Source organism: Tachypleus tridentatus, chromosome 13, assembly GCF_004210375.1.
Source record: "Tachypleus tridentatus isolate NWPU-2018 chromosome 13, ASM421037v1, whole genome shotgun sequence".
Lineage (NCBI taxonomy): Eukaryota > Metazoa > Arthropoda > Merostomata > Xiphosura > Limulidae > Tachypleus > Tachypleus tridentatus.
Window position 1 is genome coordinate 7,391,477 of NC_134837.1, and position 24,878 is coordinate 7,416,354.

The following is a 24,878-nucleotide window of genomic DNA, read 5'->3' on the forward strand; positions in this document are numbered from 1 at the left end:
AAAACAACCTACATGAGACTCAATGATAGACCCTTACACAAGTGTGAACAAAGAGATCCAAACACAAGTCTCAAAGATAAAACATCTTTACACAAGAATTCAATAACGAAAGACCCCAACACGAGACACATTGATAAAACATCCCTACACAGTTCTCAACAATACAAGATCCTTAAACAAGACTCTTCAATAAAGGAAATCTACACACGTTGCAGCAATAAAGACCCTAGACAAATCAGAGCAATAAAACACCTCTACACGTCTCAATAATAAAAGACCCTACGAAAGTCTCAATGATAAAAGACTCCTACACAAAAGTCTTTACAATAACAGACCCATAGACAAAAAGCATTAATAAAAAACACTACGTACGTTCCATCAATTAAAGACCCTTACATAAATCTCAACAATAAAACACCCTACATGACTCTCAACAATGAAAGACCTCTAAACAAGTCTCATCAAGAAAAGAACAGTACACAAATCTCAACAATCTCTTACATAAATTTTAAATATTCTTCTCTTACACAAATCTTAACAGTAAAAGTTCCCCTTCTATATAAACCAGAACAATAAAATGTCCACCCACTGTCAGGTTTTTATTTATGGGCCAGATTCTTTACAGTAGGTGTCTGTGACTCGTTGGTGATAAATTTCAACGACAAACAAACAGCACACAGTCCACTTGTTTTAAAATAATATGTTAAAACAAGTCAGATGCATGTATAAATGTTCATTACACTGTGTCCCCCCATTGGTACAGCAGTAAATCTACGGATTTACAATGCTAAAATCAGAGTTCAATTCCCCTTGGTAAACTCAGCAGATAGCCCGATGTGGCTTTGCTACAAGAAAATACACTCATTACACTGCTGATTATCGCAGTTTTATACAGAGCTTTAAATATGTGTCTCTTTTTCGTCAAATTTCACGCAGACTGGTTCAGTTACTAGTGAATACAACTCAAAAGTTTTTTTCGTCTCTGTTGTTACAATATAACCAGCAATAATTTAACAAGAGAACACCACTCTTGATGACTCACAACCATACATTCTAGATCTACCTACCTGCATTTCTTACTAGCAATCCCGGCTTAATTAAAGTTTATAATTCGTTTTTAATGTCTTCATTATTTTATATACACTCTTGAAAATCAGCAGTTTTTGTCTCCTGATGATATAGTAGATTAATTTTTATCATATCAAACCACATGTTATAAAACATTATTTAAACACACAAGTTTCTACATAGAATATAAATGCATATTATCCATTAGCTAAGACTTTCAAAAATATTATAATTTTCAGGTGATTGACAATAAAGGACGACAACTTATTAATCAGTGTAAATATATTTAATGTACTCTGACGACAACTTATTTATCAGTGTAAATATTTTAACGTATTTGACGACAACTTATTCATCAGTGTAAATATTTTAATGCACGTGACGACAACGTATTTATCAGTGTAAATATTTTAATGCACGTGACGACAACTTATTTATCAGTGTAAATATTTTAATGCACCTTCTGCTTGTGTTTCTGACTCCTCCAGTTAAGAAACTTTCCCTGCTACGTTCTCGACGTCTGCTTGCTAGGGACGAGACGTTTCTTGTTCTATATAGTATTTTGACTGGATCATCATTTCCAACAAAGTCTGTTTCACTGAGAGGCGGTAATCGGTCTCCGGGAGTCGAGGGCAGTGACCGGATATAACTGGACAAACTTAAGCCACTGTCCACTCGGCTTCCTTGACTGCTGTAAAAGGGTGTGAATAGTTTTCCAGGACTATATCAAAGAGGAAATTGGATTTTATTCACATGAAACAGGTTGACATGTTTATAAATGATTTAGACAGGATCTCACGATGAACATGCAGCAATGAATGGACAGCAACAGTTTACTTCAGGAGATATTGATGGAGAAAATATTGGAGGAAAATCTACACAAGAAAAGCAGATATGAAAGGATTAGGTTTCGAAATATTCCTGGTTTTAGTCTTTAGGAAGTCAAATTGAAACGTTGCCTGTTTCAACTTGGCTACTTCTATAGATTTTCCTTCAAGACTTTCTCCACAAATGTCACTCTGAACTGGACAATTGCTTTCCATTCTGATTTTGTTCAATATCTTTATGGTATCTATCATCCAACAAGAGGAACATGCAGTAGGTATGATATAACGTCATAGTAATTCGATGACAAAGAACTCACTTCATTGAAACTACATTTGTTACTGATTTAAACTCTAAACAAAGTTTTCACTGCTATTAGACTGATAACAATGTTAAACACAATATTCTTTGGTGGTCTAATATGGGTTGTAAGTAATTGGAAACTTGTACGATTTCAGTAAAGGCAGACATAAATAGAAACCTGTATATTATTGTAATATGCAAAACATATTTAGCGTTTCTCGTCTTCATTAGATTAGTAATGTGAAAGTTTCATGGTCACCTAGTATTTTCAAGTTTCTTCATTTTAACAACGTAAAGATGCAGTTTTAACAGTAGACAAGTGATCACGGAATGTGGCTAGATTGCTTTCGACCAAATTATCTTTTTTTCTGCTTCATTACTATTTTTTGTGCCACATGAGTCTTCTTGTGGGAATGTTCACAACAGAGTACAACACACCTTTTTAATTCGCATGTAAAGTTGCATTGTTACTGGAATGCTCAACTATGAAATGATTACGACATGCACTCTGCAACAGATGAAAGAATGATATTTGATACATGGTTATCGTACCTCTCTACTCTTATTGAAACTTTTTTCTGATCTCTGCACTAATTGGATGGTCCTTCAGATTTTCTGACTTGCCTGGTGTTCCCAGTTTTGTTATTTCTGCTCACTTTACTGACTTTACAAGTCAGAGAACTGAGATTAATTCCTTTAGAACATTTCATGCACAAACTGTGATGTCATATGATACCAACTACCACCAAAAATAATAGTCTAGTGAGTTGAAATGTGAGATTTTTTGAAAATAAACAACCTAGAGTGATGCATTTCAGAATACGTACAGTTTTTTATTGACATGGGATAAAAACTGGGTAAAGATGTTTTTTGAAGAAAACTACTACTGAACAGTGTCCATGTAAATCTGAACAAACACTTACAATCACTGGATCAGTTAACACAACGTGTGTGATGTAATACATTACAATTGTATTCCCTTTTAACCACTGGATCTGACAAAAATTGTCAATGAACATGTTGGTTGATTGGTATATTAAAGCTACGAAGAACAAATCTTTTAATATGTTTCTAATAGATATAAATCAAAGAACTGACTCAAATTATACCTGCAGCAAAACAAAGTATTAATATATCTTTAATGACTGAAAGTCAAACAACTGGTTTAAAATTATAATTAAAAAAAGAAAATTGTAAGTCTGTCATTAATCACTGGAAGTTAAAAAACTGATTTAGAAAAAAAACAGAGAAGATGATGAAATACCTGTTAATGGGTGGTAGATGAGACGGTTTAAAGGAAATTTTTTCATCACTGAGTCCTCGCAACTCTATCATGGACTCGCTGGATCCCAGGGGTCTTAATCCTAACACTGAATACGTCTGTTAAGCAAAAAATAGAAAAAGACAAGACACAGTTCATGTTGTTTCACACATTAAAATGTTAAAAATTAAATAACTGTAGTTCATTTTCTCTGCATAAGTTTGATAGTAATTGTATTTTTAATTATAAAAAGACTTTCTTTTACCTCTAACTTGAGCTAGTATTCATTTTTAATATACATTTTATCTTGAGATATAGATTACGATGTTGCATTAAGTTAACGTAGCTGTATTCGAACAGTAACAGACATCGACATCTTCCACTAAAAATGTAATAATTTTAAAATTCTCAATATATTCTAATAACAGGTTAAAGCTAAATGGAAATGAGTGAAAATATTAACTGATAAAATTTATTACAAGTTTTCAGTCTGCTACAAACATCTCTGTCTTTAAACTAAATATTTGTCGCTAGGAGCAGTAACAGCAGATGAATGGAGTAGCCTATTTATTTTTCTTTACAAAATCATAAAACATGTCTGTTGGAGAAATAAAAATATTTTATACCATATTAAACAGTGTTAGGTATCATGTTAGTTCTTATTGTAACCCTAAAATTTCACCAAAACAGGGAAGATGCATGTTCAGTAACAACCTGATCAAGGTATTTTGTCTGTTTGTTTGTTTTTGAATTTCGCACAAAGCTACACTAGGGCTATCCGAGCTAGCCTTCCCTAATACAACAGTGTAAGACTAGAGGGAAGACAGATATTCATCACCATCTACTGATAACTCTTGGGCTACTCTTTTAGCAACAAATAGCGAGATTGACCATAACATTATAACGACCCCATGGCTTAAAGGGCGAGTATGTTTGGTGTGACATGGAATCGAAGTCGCGATCCTCAAATTACGAGTTGAGTGCCCTAACCACCTTTCCGTTATGAACAAAAATTAATTCAAACAAACAATGGAGAATTCAAATATTGACACGTGTCGATCGAAAAGTAGGCCACCGTTGGTTCTATATGTTTAGATCACAGTTGGTTCTCTATGACTTGTATTTTACCTGCCATAATACTACATGTACGACTATGAGATAACGATCGATCACTTGACACAGAATAAGTGCAGCAACTGTTTTAAGGTGCCACTACCGTTAACAAACAGACCGTACAAGTTGGTAGGTTATCAGGTGACTAACATTTATCGTAAATTACTACAGGTTATGGAAAAAAATAAGAGGAACAAGCCATAATATCTATATTAAAAAGAGTAGGAAAAACGTGTTTGTTTGTTTCTCAAATTACTTCGTGGTCTTTGAACCAATCTCAAACAGACTTGGTAGGTTGATATAATAGATCATGTGATAAAGTGATTATTACCTGGCTCCACCTTACCTTGGGCAACGTCCATAACAAAAATATATATATATGTATATATATAATGACCGAGCAGTCTTGGAACAACTGTTACTTCTTTATCTTGTGTGTTTTATATTAAAAATGTAAACGTTCACATTGTTGCCAGAAAAAGTGTAACACTTAGAGTGGCTACATCTGAAAAGATTTACTATCTTATTATATTCTTCTCAAATAAGTCTCACTTATTACGTGCTAAAAAACAAACTCAATTCTAATCTGAGTATTAAAATAAAAACTTCCAACCTTAATGCTTTATTCATAATATGTTACATATCATACATCGTAAGATCTGACTGGTGGTTATATTTCGTTCTAAAAATAAAAACTAGAAAGATATCTGATCCTAACTAAATTTAAATAAGTCTTTTAAAGTAATTTAACCACGTAGTAGCCTCATATTTAACTACACAATAATCTCATTATTAATAAATCTTTAGGTCACATAAGGTCAATAATGCTGATAGTTCCATATTCACAAAATTTCAGAACTTATTAAAACATATAACAGTCCCATGTTTAACTAAAGTTTAAATCACACTAAATCCTAAAGTTGTTTTGAATTAAATAACGTTTTATACAACTTTAAACAAACAACAGTCTTGTATGTTAACACAGTCAGACCACACAAAACTATATAATAGCCGTATATTCAATAAAAGCTTTGTGCCTAACTACAAACAAACATAAAATTAAACATTATAATACACTCAAAGACGCTCAATGAAAAACATTCTATGATATTTTACAAAACAAGCAAGTATCATTTAAAAAACATCACGAAGAAAAACTAAGATGCTATTTACCTTAAGATGGTTAGATAAATAAGACAGTAACAAATATTGTTTGTTTGTTTAACAACAGTCGAGTAAACATTCGCTAAAAACTATCTGTGCATAACCGTCTTTAATTAGAGACAAGAGAACATGGGTAGTCTACAGCACCTTCTGCCAACAATTTAGTTACACATAACTAACTGAAGAGTGAGATTAGACTGACAGTTTTATAGTGTACCCAGGGCCCCAAATTACGAGGACACCCAATTTCTCGGATTCACAGTTCTAACTACAGAGTCACGCCAAGCCAAGAGTAGAAATAATTTATTATAGAATAGAACTATGGATAATATTAGGTTTTTAGGTTAAAATAAATAACAACGATAGTCATATGAAGGTTAAAAAGAATAACAAGATTAGCCCTATGAGGGCTATGTCAAAGAAGAACATTTACTACATGAGGGTTACCCTCAACAAGAAAGCTTTATGAACCAATAACTTACCCTGTTAGGGTTATGTCAAACAACAATATCCTCTGCACGAGGAATGTTTTTATAAACCAACAACGTACCCTGTTAGGGTGACTCACGAGATGTTTCTCAACAGATTCCTTGCTGTTCCAAAGTTGTTCTATTTCCAGTTGATAAATTCGATACAAGTCATCCAGTTCTCGAGCAGTCTTCCCTACAGTCAATATTAAAACCATCTATTCACAACAATGCATACTGAACACGTGTGAAACAAACAATAAACTGCACAACCAACCGACAGTAAATATTTTTATTCACATATGTTTAAAGCATAATCAAAAGTTAATTAAGTTCTATTAGCTATAATTATAATTCAGGAGAAGTGTAAAACCACAGTCATTTCAACAAATCTTATATAATATGTTCAACATGCTGTTCTTGTAATTAGAAACCAGTTTGGATTAACAGTAGGAGTGAGTAGCCCTTTAACAGTGCCATAATCATTTATATACTTGAAATAAAAAACAAACAAACAAACTACAAACCACCTATGGCCCCAGACTTTTCATACATTTGGCATAGCATTTTATAGTGTGTTGTAAATATATAATGATATATTTCTGTGCATTCTAAAGCTAACAAACTCGTCTTGTTCAGGATTATTAATTAACATTCATGTGGTAAGAACCACATTTACTGGGAGTTTTATCGTTGTATTGTTGTCACCAATAAGTACTTACATTCTAACTGAGAAATAATTGAGTTATCCATACTCACTATATTCTGTTCCTCCGGAGCTTAGAGCTGAAAAAACAAATACAATCAGGTCAGTTACAAATGGAAAAAAACTGTGCAAGTAAATTGATTCTTGACTTGAATGAAATAGACAAAAATCCATTTCTGAATTTCGCCCAAAGTTACAGAGAGGTGTCTATACAATAATGTCCCAAATTTTAGATTAATGGAACGATAGGAAGACAGCTGGGCAACAACGACAACGACCAACATTTTGTTACATCTGTCTTATTGAACAAAGGGATTTTTAATGTTAAAATGCACCCATGGTTCTATAGTGTTTAGCATTGTAACAAAGGGTTGCCAAAGTTGAATCTTCCATTCACAGTTTGGTCACGCTAATCAATCAGTCACTCTTAGTGGTGGACGAAGTAAAGTGATTAATAATAATTACTGAATAAACATGATTATTTCAGTGTGGGGTTTAAAAAAACATTAAAAGTGTTAAAATGTAGTTATTTTTATTACAACAAACATTACAGTTAATACTTCTCATTGTCATGAAGCTGACTCATGCACAAGTTTAATGCTTCCTACAATTGGACATAAAACATATAGTAACACACAAATGGAATTATTCAGGCATTAATTATTCAATTACTATTTCACACACACACACACATCTATAAATACATATATTAAGTCATACAGACATAACTGGAAACAGGAACAAGTGGGCCCCAGCTTGGCCAGGTGGTCAGGACACTTGACTTGTAAGCTGAGAATCACAGATTCAAGTCTCTGTGCACCAAACTATACTCACTCCTTCATCCATGCGGCCATTATAATGTGATGGCCAATCCCACTGTTCGATAATAAAAGAATACCTCAAGTACTGGTGGTAGGTGGTGATGACTAGCTGCCTTCCGTCTAGTTTTTCATTACTAAATTAAGTATAGCTCGCAAAGACAGTCCTTGTAAAGCTTTGTGCGAAATTCAAAACAAACAACAAGCACAAGTGACGTACTACAGAAGTAACAAATAAATAGTAATGGAATCTGGATTATGAATTTATTAATGGAACAGAAAATATAAAAATAAAAGGGTTGCACCGAAACATTAAAGGTGTTGTGAAGGAAAGGGATCCTGTTGTAATGGTTGATCAGTCTTTAAAACAATCCAAGCAGTGTGCTATTAGTAGTGACAGGAAAAATAGTAATTTAGCTTTTATCTACAGAATAATTGAATATACGTCTAAAGTGGTTATAATTCCACTGAATATATCACTGGTTAAGCCACATCTGGAGTATTGTGTCCAGTCTTTGGTCCTTAACTTTGGAAAAACATTGAATCGTTGGGTTCATATGAAGGGTTCATAGGACGGTTAGTAAACCGGTCCTTTGGATGGAGAGGTTGTTATATTGAGAGAGATGAAGATCCTTAAAATTGTTTTATCTTGAAGAAAGAAGAAGAGTTAGGGGGGATCTGATTGAAGCATTTAAGATTGTAAAAAAAATTGGTAATGTTTATCCACCAACTTCTTCATACTTAACAATGGAGCAAAGGTAAGGTAGAAGCAGTCTTCAACTAAGACAATTTTATTTGTCAAATAATGTGGTTGGCCTACAAAATGAATTGTCTTCAGATGTTATGGAAACAATAAGTTAGAGTGAGCTTGTAAGAAAACTTGTACCATGAATATGTACCTATCATGATAAGAAACAACGTGTATTATTAATATGTACCTAACATGACAGGAAACAACGTGTGTTACTAATATATACTTAATAATTAATCTATTTTGATACAATCTCATCACAGAACTTCCTCTGTTGGTCAAACTGTAAAACATTAAGAAACAGAAACGTGCTATTAAAACGCTTTAACTCCCTGAGTTAGTCAAATTGTAGAAACGTTTGGAAATTCACAGACCATCAATAAGTTGCTTCCTTTTGATAAAACGTCAAAAAAGATCTCCCTCTCGTTTGTGACTTACCATTAATCAACTGTCTTTGTTTAGATATAATCTCATCACAGAACTCCCTCTGACGGTCAAACCGTAAAATCATAATATCTCTTTGTCGTAGTTCGTGTTCTCGAATTAACTGATCAGCTTGCATTTCAATTTCTAATAAAACAACAGTAAAATTTCATTAACTTCCTTGGTAACCGAAAACATTAAAAATAGGAAAACAAGTACCCATATAGTCTTAATGGGTATCTATTTAGAGGTATTTACTTGTTCACATACCTACTGTGAGTAATATTTACATGCAAGAGTTTCTAGATTATAAAATCAAACAAATATTACAATTTTAGTCTATTTTTAATCGTTTCACACCCACAATCACTGGCTAAGTAATCATTAATTAATGTCCTAAAGTTTATTATCTTCACGTAATTATATGAACATTCAAACCTAATAAAAAATACCTTAGGTGTGAAAATTAGGTGTGGCCAAAAAATGATTGAGTGTGCGAATTAATGAAATGAAATCAAAATTGGGGACCAAACTGGTAACTACAGTTATAGCATTTGTAAGAATTTTGACAGCAAATATTCATTCATTAGTCAGCTATACCACGTATTTTGGTTTAACCACCATCATCTCCCAATGTTGTAACTGTAGCTACCAGTTTGGTCCCCAGTTTTGATTTAATTCCTTTAAGTCGCACATCCAATCATTTTTGGGCCACGCCATTTTTTTTTCACACCTGAGGTGTTTTTCATTAGATGTCACGACTCTTTGTTAAAACACACCAACAAACCACAACAAGTTAGAAAGTGATACCTGACAGTAACCAATGTTAGTTTTAAAAGCACAACCCTATTATTCGGAACAAACCTATACTTTACAGAAACAACCAGATTATTTAAAGTATATAGTGGTAAGCTTCCCATACAAAACACTACCAATAGCTTCCTTCATAGTAACACCATGGAATCCAGATTAATGGTTTCTTGTCATCACTTCCATGCAATCGGTTCAGCCGTATCAATCATAATTCTTTAAGGTAATTGTATAAGAACATTAAACGCTCTTTAATTAGGATAATTTTATGGAGTTTACTAAATTTATGCTTAAAATTGGCACTGAATAATAACTGTCCACTCCTATAATTATTTTGAAAACCTGAGCTATAAGCTGCTAATCTAATTTGTTTGGTCTAAACAATACTTATGTATCTGCACGTCCTCTCATACCGTTGTTTTGCTGCTTTAAGTCAGGATTCTTTAATCCGAATGACAAAAGTGATAGACTGATAACTCACGTAACGTTTTGCAAAGGTGTGAGTAAACATTTTCATCACATTGGAGCGATTTTTGTTGAATAACTATGCACATACTTGCGCTAAATGAGACACTTTATTGTGGGCTGTAAAGCTGTATCAGTGTACCAAACTTGAAAACTATGAAATAAACTTTCCGTTCTTTTGATGCGTATAAACAATTGGAAGAAATTCATTACAAATTGGAAATATTACATCTCAGGTTTGTCTTAACTTGAAATTTAGTATGAGAAGTAAGGTGCAGTAGGAAAATATGTAAGAGATTAAGTTACCATGGTCTAAGATATAGAAGGTGGAAAAATTCTCAACTATCACTCCTGTTAATAACACACACTGTTCTACAATAGGTTGTTTTCACTGCATAACACCCAACCTGATTGATATCAGGATAATTGGTTTTACAAAGTCTGATACTTTTTAAAAATAACCAAAACACGAAAAAATAAAAACTTCATAATATCATTCCACGTTTAATATGATTGTATTAATGTCGTTTATTGTGACTGAACATAGCTACCATACTTTGTATCTCCAGCTCATGAACTCTTGTAAGAAGGTTGAGGATTTCTCTTTCTTCATCAGTGCTCACTTTTCCTGGTAATTCCTGTTAAAAGAAGTAATATTTACTCGGTGATGAAATTGAAACCAAAACTTCAGACTGTGTTGAGTAATATACAGAAATAAGAGTAGATAAAGAACTAGTTTTAGCACACACACCAGAATGCAAGTTATAAAGTAAATTATATCGTAAGGGAAGTCGTGTAATTCTTGTTATCATAATTATGTAATGGAATGTTTTAGGGTTGTTAACATAAAAGTATTATCATTCTAAAACTACGAAACTAAACATTCCTGCTACACATACAGATTACAGAGTTTAACAGAAAGGAGATAATCTAACAAAAAACCTTTTTATGGGTACAAATTACAGTGTTAGAGAACTGAGACGAACTAATAATACTATAGTTATAAGAATAAATCAGATTATTTTACATAAAGTTATAATAGATGTATATATGTGGTACAGTGTTTTATAAATTAGTGCAACGCTTCTCTTACAGTTTCTTACAAACATCATATGATCTAATGAAGAGTTCATGTTTCAGAAATATATTACAAGCTTTCACAGAATAGGCAAACCTGATACAAGCTAACAGAACACTTCTGATACAGGTATATATTACTGTTTTAGACATCTGATAGAAGCTAACAGGACATTCCTATTACAGCTATATATTACTGTGTTTTAGAAATATGATACAAGCTAACAGAACACTCTTAATACAGGTGCATATTACTGTGTTTTAGACATCTGATACAAGCAAACAGAACACTCCTAATATAGGTATAAATTACTGTGCTTGAGACATCTGATACAAGCTAACAGAACATTTCTGATATAGGTATATATATTACTATGTTTTAGACATCTGATACAAGCTAACAGAACACTCCTGACACAGGTATATATTATTGTGTTTTACTTCAGCGAGTCTGTAAGTTTTCCCACAGCAGTCTTCATATTCCCTTTCAGTATCCTCTCGAAGTGCCATGAACCGCTGCTGCTCTGCCTGTATATATTCTATATCTTCCCAGGCTTGTCTCACATATTCTGGGATGTCGGTATCCATCAGTAGGTTTTCCTTACCTTGGTCTAGGTCACATACTAGATGTTAGAAATGAAATGTGAGACTGTAATAACTAGGAATCTAATAACCTGGTACAAGAAATGGAAAACTAAAAAAGTTAAATATAATAATTATACGAAAGTTGACATCTGGAACAGAAGGTGAGAGTAAGAGTTAGATAAATCAGATACACTGAAAAGTCTTGATTAGATGAACCTTTTATTAACTTACAGATGTCTTTGTGCTTCAGTCCTTGTTTGGCTTTGCTTCTTTCCCATCTGAAATGATAAAAAATCGCCGTTGCAGAAATCTGGTAAGAAAGGTATCAGAAAAACACTTAATTCAATAGCACAAGTGCTGAACAACACTGCCATCTGTATGAGTGTCCATAATATGGATACTGTGAAGTGTTGGTAACATGGACATTGTAGAGTATTGGTAACATGGACATTGTGAAGTGTTGGTAACATGGACATTGGGAGTGTTGGTAACATGAACATTGTGGGGTGGTGGTAACATAGACATTGGGGAGTGTTGGTAGTATGGTACTGTGGAGATCAAAGAGTGTTTTTAACATGAACATTGTGGAGTGTTGGTAGTATGAAGATTGTGGAATGTTGGCAAGATGGACATTGTTGGTTGCATGGTACTATGGAGATTGTGGAATGTTTATGGTATATATTGAAGTGCTGATAACAGGGACACTATTTCACTTTAATATATTATGTTCAAAATTTTAAAAGTTACAACTTTATACACTAGATTACAACAAATTTTAGAAAAGAAAGTAGAAACTCCACACTGTACTGTGTTATTTACAGAAGTCTCAAGGATAAACGTGAAAACTGTAATTGTCTTTGATAGTCCTAAACACTGATAAAACTCTAACTACTTACTCATTCAAAATGAGGACAGTTTTACCAAACTCAGTTCCAAGGTTAAGTAGAGAGTTGTCGATTTCCATGATCCTACGCCTGTTAAAGCACAAACAAGTATTTTAAATTATAAACATAATCTTCCATAACTTGAACGCAGTAAATGATTTAATGATTTCGTTCTTCTTGTTAAATTATAGAACATATAAAATAAGAGAATCCCATGGATTCATCATAAGCCAGACTTTGCACATCTTAGGCAATAACGAATTATTCTACAAACTATTCTATGTGACAATATATTTCATGTTTTTTTTAACAAACATATTTAATTAGAATTGCTTCTTTATGACTAGACAAATGTATTATTTCAACAGGAGTAGAAATAGAACATTCATCTCAGTTATCTAGATGATAAGTTAAAGGTTTTGTCTTCTTTTTGTGATTAGTATTGGCGTAACGTACCTGACTTCCATCTGTTGATTGAAGGACTCAATCACTTCGTCTTTTAGTTGCTTGGTTTTCCCTTCTACCATTTTCTGACAACCTGCAGGCCAGTTTCAAAATATTATCATATAATGTACAGTAACTGATAACACAACAAGAAGTCAAATAGAAATAACCTTTCTAGAGTGCTGCCTGGTGGCTATATCAAAGACAGAAGTATTATTATCAAACTAAATATGGATTTCTGTATTATAAACAAATTTTCATACAAAGTTTTCTCTGTATTTATACATACATATAAATATGTACATCCTGGAAACTTATGAAAAAGTTGCTAATGTTAGGTATGCAGCCATACAAAGCCTTGAGGTTTCAATGGTAATACTACACATGTGTTAATGAACGAACTGGTTTTGATATTTTGTTTTCATAGTGTTATTACATGTATCACCCTCATTTTATAAGACCTTTTATTAGTTTGTATATCAATTTATCAAGTAGTTACATGTCCTGTTAAACAACCATGACGAATTTCTTTATTGCTTATGTAACTTTGATAACTACAATGATAACTTATTAATGTAACATTAATGCTCCTCTGTAACTTAATGTATATCAAAAACCAATTATTTCAAGACATTACTTCACATGCATGTTTGCTCAGTAAAATGTAAAAACAAGTATGGAAATGCTCTTACTTTTATTGAAGCATCACATTACTTGTGCACATGTGCTAAAAGTAAAAATACTGAATATTTATGAAATGTTTGCTTACGACCACAAATGAAGAATCATTGTTATGAGGTGTGGAAAAACCAGAGTTGCTGTGTGTTTTTTATCCATACCTAGGTGTGGAAAGATCTGAGTTACTGGGTCTTTTTGTTAAACCATATCAAGGCATGGAAAAATCATAGTCACTGGGTGATTTTCACCCATACCAAGGTGTGAAAAAATCTGAGTTATTGGTTTTTTTTTAACCGTGTCTAGGCATGAAAAACCACAGTTTCTGGTTGATACTTACACACACCAAGGTGTGGTAAAACCAGAGTTATTGACTGTTTTTTTTAACCATGTCAGGTGTAGAAAAACCATAATTACTGTGTGATTTTTATCCATACCATCGATGTGGAAAACCCAGAGTTACTGGATCTGTTTTTTTACTATATCAAGGTGTGAAAAAAACCATAGTTACTGGGTGTTTTTTACCTATACTAAAATGTGGAAAAATCTGAGTTATTGGGTGTTTTTAGCCATAGCAAAGTGTGGGAAAAACTGAGGTCAGGGTGTGTTTATTAACTAGAACAAGATGTGAAAAAAGTAGTTATGGTGTGTTAATCATATCAAGGTACGGTTGAACTGAAGTTATGATGTGTTTTAACTGTACCAAGGTGTGACTGAATCAAAGTCATGTTGTATTTGTAACAGTGATATGTTATTTATTGAAACGTTCATAATGTTTGTTCTAAGTTCCCATGTTGAAAATATACATTAAACAGTAATGATTTTATTATGGTTGAAAGTTTTGTTATAAGGTGACTTGTGGGAATCAGGAAAGTTAATTATGTACTTGAATATAATTGATACTTGAAACGGCCAGTCAGCACTCAGTGAACTCCATGGGTACAGAACTGTAGAGAAAACAAAGATAATTAGGAAAAAAATAGAACATTTCTCTCAAGGTGGACATTAAGGTCAGTTTTGGTTCTTTGGTTCAAAATACATAAATCCGTTAACAAACCATTTCAGTGGGTATCTGATGCTGACTTTACTGGTAAAACCATAGTTGTCAATAAAATAAGTTTTTTTGAAGCATACAACTGTCTTTGTTTTCTTCAGTTCTGTAGTTATAGTCAGATATTTCAAGTAAAAACCCAACTTACTTACTTAATATCTATATCAGTCTCACTATATTAAGAGATAATTGTTCTAAAAGGTTGTATTGCCTAGTGGTTAAGGACTTCAGTTAGTCACTCTAGTCGATGGCAAAGAAGAATTGTGGAAGAGTTGATGTATGGTGATGTTCACTAAGTTTCCTCTTTCTAAGCTAACGTGAACAACTAGTTCGTATACCCCACATATAAAAAACAAAAAACCAAACCTAAAAGGCTTTGATACAATTTTTAATCAAAACAGTAAATTTTATGTTGGTAAGTTGTTCAAAAATGTATACCCCCCATCAAGTGGCGTGGACTTCTGCTAGAAACCAGGTTTCGATAGCCGTGGTGGTCATTGTACATATAGCCCTTTGTATAGCTTTGTGTTTAATTACAAACAACAACAAAATAGTTAAGTATGCTTTTAATTACTAGTTATAAGAAAGGTATCAGAAACATATTTAGTAAAGTAGAAAGATTTAAATTTAGATAGACAATCATCGTTTTTGATGGAGACATAAAGAGAAAAGTGAACTTGACTAGATCCTGTAATTATAGATGACTGTTTTACCTACAACGTTAGAATATTGTTGTCTTTCTCTATATATATATATATATATATGTGTGTGTGTGTTTATTTGTGTACAGAAAGATACATTAGATCTTACACAAAGCATTTCCAATAAAGACTCAACAGTGGCGCAGCAGTAAGTCCAAAGGTTTATAACGCTATAATTCAGGTTTCTATACCTATAGTGGGTATATACAGAGAGCTTATTGTATGAACAATATTACTGGAAGATTGTAATAATTCTTTTAGCAATAATTAAGAAACGAAAGTATATGGAATAAAATATTTATTTATGTGTTCAAACATCAGCATCGAATATTTGTGGCAGAAATATTAATTAAAATGATAATTAGAACCAATGTAATTAATTTAATTAATAATGCACAAAAATGAGAAATATAAAACTTTGATATACTCTGACTTCAGCTTGCTCATGGTTTAATTTTGTTTGTTTCTTTAGAATTAAACACAAAAGCTCTACTGTGGGTTCTCCGTGCTCTGTCGAATGGGGGGTAATCAAAACAAGATTTTTAATGTTACAAGCCCTCAGACTTAATTCTGCTCCACTAGAGGGCCTTGCAAATTGTAATATAGTATATTTTTAACTCAATAAACGAAGTACTATTAACTAATGGGAGATATAACCCTAGTAGTGCATGAAGATTTGTCATCTGTTGTTAAAATACTTCATATTAAAAGGTAAACAGAAAGCGTGTCCTAACAATTATCGTATCCTAACTGTGAAACTGTGGTTTGTGGTTCATATCCCAATTATGTAAAAGTCGAGGTCTACACCCTGAGGCTCTGGGTGGGCTATAAGGTTGACAGTCAAATATTACTCTGTCAGTAAAGTGTAGCCCAAGAATTAAACAGCTGCTTTCTCTCTTGTCCTTATGTAGTTTGGCATGCCTAGTCTAAGTGAAAGTCACGTAGTTTAGTTAAGACATTATGGGAAGCTTAGAGTGACATAACATAAACAGTTCTGGTTTCGTCAATAAAAATTAACCCACTAATGTAGGACGATAATTATCAAAAGATGTCTATATTTCCTCAAAACTAAGTTTTAACATTACTCTTTGTTTGAGCCACAAGTGAAAGAAAAGACATCCAGTCAGCAGCACCTGCCTCCAGAAGCGTGTTTGCTTTCCTTCTTTGTGGGTATTTGGGTATGTTGGATTTTAGATACCCAGAATGGTCATGTGCGCAAGACCTCTTCCTCCATCCCTGACTTTTATGTCGGCTACAATTATGTTGTAGTTGCAGTGCTTTAGGGCCAGAGTAACTCACAATACTCCGGTTCTTTTCAGGGCAATGTCCAAATATTGTCTTGAGTTGCTTTTGTTTTTGAATTTATGTATTTTGCTACTATTAAGGCGGTCTACTCGTAATCCGAGGGTCGCGGGTTCGAATCCCGGTTGCACCAAACATGCTCGCCCTCCCAGCCGTGGGGGCGTTATGATGTTACGGTCAATCTCACTATTCGTTCATAAAAGAGTAGCCCAAGAGTTGGCGGTGGGTGGCGATGACTAGCTGCCTTCCCTCTAGTCTTACACTGCTAAATTAGGAACGGCTAGCGCAGATAGCCCTCGAGTAGCTTTGCGCGAAATTCAAAAACAAACAAATTACTAGGTGTATTATTTCTTGACGTGGTTGCCATGTGTGTGTTGTTGTGGAGTGTTTTCTTTCGGTATTGAGCTGTTGGCTGCATGTGTTAGGCAATCAGAGATTATATGACTATATGTATCAGCGTCAGCGGCAAAGTTAACTACTTCAGTTGGAAAAATTTGGTCAATGACTGATTGAAACTATGGCCAATAAGCTTTTTTTTATAATATAATTTATATTTTACTTTAATTTTGTTTAAGTGGTGGGTGAGATTGAAGATATACCAGACTGGAAGGTGATCACTATCTATGTTGTGACCAACAGAGAAGCTTACGAATTTACGACTCATATTATACGAACACAGACATAAGTCCAGTATTTCACTGGTGCCGTGTGCGAACGAGATATGTGTCGGTGTTGCATCATTTAACTAGATCATATTAGTTTCAGTTAGAAATTTATAAAGTATTTTACCATTAGGGTTTGTTACATCTACAGTTGAAGGTGATGTGTTTACTATTTAAATCTCCTATAATTATTATATTGAGGTTGTGGTTATATATGAATGTAATATATTAGCATCTAATACTTTGCTAGGGGAACAATAAATGCTCGCCACTGTTACTTCAGTATTATTTTGATTTCTTACGTTTATTATTACTGATTCATTAGAAGGTATTCTTAGTTCCTGAACTATAAGTTCAGTTTTATACAGTAATAATATTCCTCTGTTTGAATCTCTCTTACCCTTTCTATCTTGTCTGATAATAGAATATCCTTTTATTTTAAATCTGTGGTAGTTATAGAGTGTTGTTTCACTACTTAGAAAGACATCCGTTTTTATGGTGTTGGTTATATCTTCAATCTCATGTTTCTTGGAAGCAATAGCATCCTGGATACTGATGTGTAGTACTGTGAATTTATCCATGGTTGATAGAGTTCATGATATATGTTAAGATAGGTATTGTGGTAGGTATTTTTTTCATAATTATTTTAACGACTATGTCTATTAATCTATTTTCCTTATTTGTGTTTGTGTATTCGGCCATTACTTTAGAGAAAGTGGAAGTAATGGCATTGGTCAATGTATTTTCAGTATTCATTGGTGTGGTTTTGTGTGTGACTTCAGTTGTTTTAAGCAAATCTTCACTAATTGTTGGTGGTTTTTCCTGACTGTGTAATGTTTTTTTGTTTTTTTACTGTTGCAGCATATGAGTTTACTTGTGTGTTTGATGCAGGTTATGTTTTCTGGTATTTGAGTGGTTGTTGATTTTGATTGTTCTTGGATTGTGTGTATTTTTGACTTGTGTGTGTTTGGATTTTTAATTTCATACATATGCGTCTTAATTGATTTATATTTCTGGCAACCTTTATAGTTTGCCGTGTGTTCTTCCCCACAGCTACAACATTAAGATTTGGGGTTTTGTTTAGTACATTGCGATATGTGGTGGTTATCTCCACAGCCTACACAACATGCAGTTGCTTGGCATGTTGCTGCTACATGTCTAAACCTTTGGCACTGGTAACACTGTGTTACTACCACTGACGGTGTTTTAGTTTACTCCACTGTGTATTTTTGATACCACATTGTGATACTATTATTTATTAGTTCTGTTATGTCCTGAGTGATGTCTGTAACTACTTTAATTAAGTTTGTGGTTTTTTTTGTTATGTTTGAAGTTATGCGTTCAACCGAAATTAATTTTATATTTTGTTGTGTTTGTGCTTCTTTTATTTTTTTTTATGTCTTCTGTGTCTATGGAGTAGTGCACCACCCGGATTACGAAAGATCTGACTGTTGACCTTGCTCCAGGCAAGTGTATGGTAATATGACCTGTTTTGAAAGCGTCTGAAGGCTATTTTATTAATAATCTATTTAGGTCAGCGGGTTCCTGTCCTTGAACCAGAACACCGCCGCGGGGTAGACGCTTAATATTTGTCTTTGGTTTACACCTGTAAATTTCCTTAGCTAGTTGAGGCTGGTTGTATGTTCCTGGAATGCCTTGTATAGTAATAGCAAATATCAGTAGTTTTGTTTCAGTTTTTGAACGTGTGTTCTGTATTTGTTTGTGCTTGTTTTTTGTGACTTCTAGTTTTCACAAGTGTGAATCCTTCGTCGTCAGAACTTGCTTCCTCACGATCTGTGTTAGTGTTAGTTTCAATATCTGATTACAGGTTTCTGATTACTTATGCTTTTACTAGTTATATTTTCATTTTCTATTACACTGTTGACCGGTGTAGCCTCAGTTCACTGTCTGCAGTAATTGCATTTTCTTTACTTATTTTACAGACTTTCTTTATCTTACTACTATTAGTACTAGTTGTATCTTTAACTGGAGTTGATTTTTAATTTCAGATCTTCTTTTGTTAACTGCATTAGTTTTCAATTGAAAGCTCTCGTTTAAGTTTAAGCCACCTACACTAGACTTACGTATAGTTGGGTTTTCTTTTCTATGTGTTTTTCTCTCTCCGCCTGTGTTTCACGCAACAGAGTGATTTTACTTCTCAGTCATTTATCGCCTTAAAATAAACTATATCGCTGTCTGAGCCTGTTCAATCACACCATGCTATACGCTCACACCTTTTAGGAGCCCACAAAATCTCTGCTCATCTCTTCTCTCGCCAGTAACGCAATCTCCAGAAGCGTGTTTCTCTCTCTCTCTGGTATTTGGGAATATTTATTTGTATACCCAGGAGGGTCAGGTACACTGGACCTCTTCCTCCTTCCATTACTTTGTTGTAGTGGTCATATTAATATATTTCGAGTAAATACAGAATGGCTGGAGAGTATCATAACTTTAATCTGGTCCTTTTCAGGGCAATGTACATTTATATTGTTCTTTTATTTTATTATTATTATTATTATTTTTATTAAGTCTAGAACGTAGGTGGCGTGTTTTATTTTAGCACAATTCTAATATTACTAATATTATTATTATTTTAAATGATTTTATCTTAATGATCTAATGTATAAATTTAACGGAGAGAGTTGTTTAGGTCTCTCTTCATCATATATGCAGTATCTGTCTAGTGCGCATAACAACTCATTTTTTCACCAGTTTTTATCAAAATATTTTATTGTACTATGTGGAAGTCTATCTGGTATTGTTTGTGTATTTGAGTAATTATCCATGAAATTTGATGAAGTGATTTTAAGTACTCTCTATGCTGATGTAATTAGTGTATTCTGTAATGTTTGGAGTTTGGTTTATATTTGTTTTACACTTACATTGATCCATGCATAGTCTATTACAGGTCTAATGTATGTCTTGTATATTTTAATGATGTTTTCTTGTTTGATAGTATTGTTAGTTTGTTTTGAATTTCGCGCAAAGCTACACGACGGCCATCTAAGCTAAGCGTTCGTAATTCAGCAGTGTAAGACTAGAGGGAAGTCAGCTAGTCATCACCGCCCACCGCCGACTCTTTGGCAACTTTTCACTCTTGAATAGTGGGATTGACCGTCACATTATAAGGTCCCCACAGCTAAAAGGATAAGCATGTTTGACGTGATGGTGATTTGAACCTGCGACCGTTATGCTGGGCCGTTTCACAGTATTACGTCTAGAACTAGCAAAACTTCAAATACTCTGTTCGATAATGCTAAACTATGCTCTGGATATATAGCCACAAACTAAAAAGTGTTTCACTTACCGACAGTAAATGAAGGCTTCAGATTTTAGTTTTGTAGATTAAAACTACATATTTAATTTCTATGTGCTTGAAATTTAGTTTCATACACTGAAACTATATCCTTACTTTAGTTTCATACACTGAAACTATATCCTTACTTTAGTTTCATACACTGAAACTATATCCTTACTTTCTGAGTGCTTGAAGTTTAAGTTTCGGACGCTAAACCTATACTTCCCCCTCCATTGGCACAGCAGACTTACAACGGTAGAAACTGGGTTTCGATACCCATGGTGGAGAGAATACAAATACCCATTGTGTTGCTTTGTGCTTAATTACTTACTTTCTGAAGGTTTGGGGTCATTCTGCCCTTCTAACTTGCTCCGTAACCTTTGTATTTCCTGACGAAGCTCTGATATTATTGTCTCATATTGAGCGACATGTTGAGAAACATCCTGTACGTTACTACGCACCTGAAAATAAAAACATCCAGGTCTCATGTATGATAAATGAAAAATTAAAACCTGTACAATAAATGACAAATAGAAACGTCCAGTTTCTAAGTAAGTAAAAAAAAAAAGATAAAATAAAAGAAAATTAAAAGTTGATTTGCTTATTTGAACAGATGTCGAGAGAACCTCACCATAAAGGACGAAGCGCATATCTTTATGATGTATATACTGTAGCGTCATCTATTGAAAAGCATCTCAAATAAGATTGTATAAAAACTTTCACACTTTAAGTGTTAAAGATTCAGAAATTTATAAAATAACTGCGGTATGTGCAACAACCATTTCTTTACGATAGAACACAAGTTTAAATCAAAATAGTCTCCTCATAACACGAACATGACTTTTACGAAGGCTGTAAGTGAGGGTTTCATTACATATTCACTGAGGTAATTTGTTAATATAGTATTAAAATACGAAGACGAAAGACGGAAGACTTTCGAAACGTCGTCCTCTACACTTGTGTCTCCACAAGAGACAATTACCGTCCATTATACAAGGTTGCATCATGAATACTCTGCCTAAACAGCCTATCAAAGAATAGTACTAAAATAGTTCTTATAAAAGTGTTTGTTTTTTTTCAAAAATTAAGGTTACCACTTTTAATATATAAAATCATTACAGCGCAGCCGAACACTTTACCCATGCAGTAATTCTCAGAAAAATCCTTTTAAAAATTATTGAGTTTTGTATTTTTCTCGATAAGGTATGAATAATACAGTTAGCAATTACTATTTAAAACAGTCGCCAATAGGGCGGCGTTTTTGCTGGAGTATATAATTACCATTATCTGGAACGGAAGGTATTTTTTGCAGTCACTTAATTTCGTGAACAATATTACATTTATAAAATAGTTAAAGTAAAAATGCCACGTGTTCTTTTTCTAAACCTTATATCAACAGTTTTTAACTTATTCGTTTAAACTTTCAATTTCGGATTGAAGTTTGTTACCAACGGTTATGACACTGGAAGACAGAATAAACATTAAATATTTATTATATTGAAGTTTGTTACCAACGGTTATGACACTGGAAGACAGAATAAACATTAAATATTTGTTGTTTTTTACTCATGGCTACCTTTCCAGAAGAAACGTTTATACACGAAAAACGTGATTACTAAACTAATTCCAAAGTTTCTAATTTCAGCTACTCACTAAAAACTGGTCGGAGTTGACCAAGTTCGTAAAATTTGAACACTCTTGTAGTAAGTTCTAGAACAGTATCATTTCCTTAAAGTAGGATAGAGCTAATTTATCCGATTAAAAACTCCCTGTCAGTAATCCAATTTCGCGCAAAGCTACACGACGAATATCTACAGTAGCTATCCCTACTTCATCACCCACACTAACTCTTGGACAACTCTTTAGGTCAACGAACTTTCATTAAGTTAGCCATTATATCAGTTTATCTTTCCTTATCTTCGACCCCCGGTGGAACAGCGGTCGGTTTAAGGAATTACAACCCTAAAATCCAGAGTTTGATTCTTCGCGGTAGACATAGCAAATAGCCTAATGTAGTTTTGCTCTAAAAACAAAGAAATAAACAAACATGTATGTTTTAAGGATAGACTTTTCTTTTAGCCGACCAGTGAAAGTGAGTTTCCTCACGTTTAACCACCACCCTCTCATCTCAATCTATATATTTACAGAATGTATCTTCCGTGGTAATAGATCTATAGATCTCCGCTACCCTGGTTAAAAGCCCATTTTCTTCCTTAGCATTCGAATGTTAGTCCGAAAATCCATATTTGAGATAAATCTCAGTTTGAGCTGCAAAGAATTAGGGTAAGATAGTCCGTAAGGGTTGAATGATTCTCAGTTAAAGGTAACAACGAATTCACTTTTTTCAAAACGTCTATCATATAATCCAAGATCTAACCTACTGATTGGAAGTCGTTGCTCAATGTATTAGTTGTACTTACCTTATTTTTTATATTCTTGGCTCTGTCAGCATACACAAGTGTGTTACGTGATTCGTCAAAATGGACAGCTGCTGGACTGATATGAGCGATCATGACGGTGTAACAGTTTCCGCACAGAGGCTCCTTTAAGAGTCTGGTTAATTTACTGTCACGGAAATTGATGTATTTGGCCCCTCGAACCGCTGAAGACGTGAAACGTTTGTTTACACGAATTCCAGTCAATGGACAAAACCAACAATTATTATTATACCCAACTTAATGCATCATATTACCATCATGATCTGACAGTTAAAGAACAAAAGGGTTTGCACTTCAGCTTAGTTTCTAAACATAACAGCTCTGATAAGAGCGGATATAAGTGTAACATTAAGGTAAGCAGTGTCGATATTCCTTCATTAAAAATGATAACACATGATGAACTACTTCTATAAGGTCAACATACTAAAATAATACTAGAAGAAATACATTTTATAAAAACAATAAATTAATTATTTTCCTAACGAACGAGATAAAGGTGTAAACGTTCTTACTTAACACATTTACACACAAATATGGTGTAAACGTATTTACTCAAAACATTTAAACACAAATATGGTAAAAAAGTATATACTTAACATATTTAACCACAAATTGGGTGTAAACGGATTAACTCAACATGTTAAAACACAAATATGGTGTCAATGTATTTATAATTAGCATATCAACACAAATATAGTGTAAATATTGACTCAACATGTTTAAACACAAATATGGTGTAAACGTATTTACTCAACTCATTTAAACACAAATATGGTGTAGAAGTTCTGTCTAAACACGTTTAAACACTTATTTGGTGTAGACGTTCTGCCTCAACACGTTTAAACAAATATAAGTTGTAAACGTTCTAACTTAACAAGATTAAACACAAACATGGAGTAAACGTATTTACTCAACACATTTAAACACAAAAATTGTGTACAAGATCTAACTCAAATTTAAACATGAATAAGGTGTAAATGTATCTACTGAACACAAATATGGTGTGAACTTATTGACTCAACACATTTAAACACAATTATGGTGTGAACTTATTGACTCAACACATTTAAACACAATAATGGTGTACACGCATTTACTCAACACGTTTAAACACAAATATAGTTCAACGTATTTACTCAATCCATTTAAACACAAATATGGTGTAAACGTATTTACTCAATACATTTAAACGGAATATAGTGTAAACGTTCTCCTTGAAGACATTTAAACACAAATATGGTGTAAAGATTCTGACTTAACACGTTCAAACACAAATATGGTGTAAACGCATTTAATCAACACGTTTGAACACAAATATGGTCTAAACGTTCTGACTCAACATGTTTAAACACAAATATGGTGTAAAAATATTTACTCAACTCGTTGAAACACAAATATGGTGTAAACTTTCTAACTCAACACGTTTAGACACAAATATGGTGTAAACTTTCTAACTCAACACGTTTAAACACAAATATGGTGTAAACTTTCTAACTCAACACGTTTAAACACAAATATGGTGTAAACTTTCTAACTCAACACGTTTAGACACAAATATGGTATAAACGTTCTCATTCAAGACATTTA

The 24,878-nt window shown here is 33.4% G+C and overlaps 1 pseudogene across 1 annotated transcript in view; it reads right to left on the reverse strand.

Annotated features, from left to right (window-relative positions):
- Positions 1-23,451, reverse strand: part of LOC143240412 (uncharacterized) — a 50,145-nt pseudogene extending 26,694 nt beyond the window's left edge. The window contains exons 1-12 of the transcript XR_013021753.1: positions 23,274-23,451; positions 21,185-21,314; positions 13,177-13,258; positions 12,733-12,810; positions 12,068-12,114; positions 11,693-11,874; positions 10,731-10,812; positions 8,915-9,046; positions 6,961-6,987; positions 6,285-6,397; positions 3,461-3,576; positions 1,529-1,789 (exon numbers count right to left, since the gene is read on the reverse strand). The product of XR_013021753.1 is annotated as an uncharacterized LOC143240412 (transcript). The remainder of the gene's footprint in view (positions 1-1,528; positions 1,790-3,460; positions 3,577-6,284; positions 6,398-6,960; positions 6,988-8,914; positions 9,047-10,730; positions 10,813-11,692; positions 11,875-12,067; positions 12,115-12,732; positions 12,811-13,176; positions 13,259-21,184; positions 21,315-23,273) is intronic.
- Positions 23,452-24,878: the final 1,427 nt, after the last annotated feature.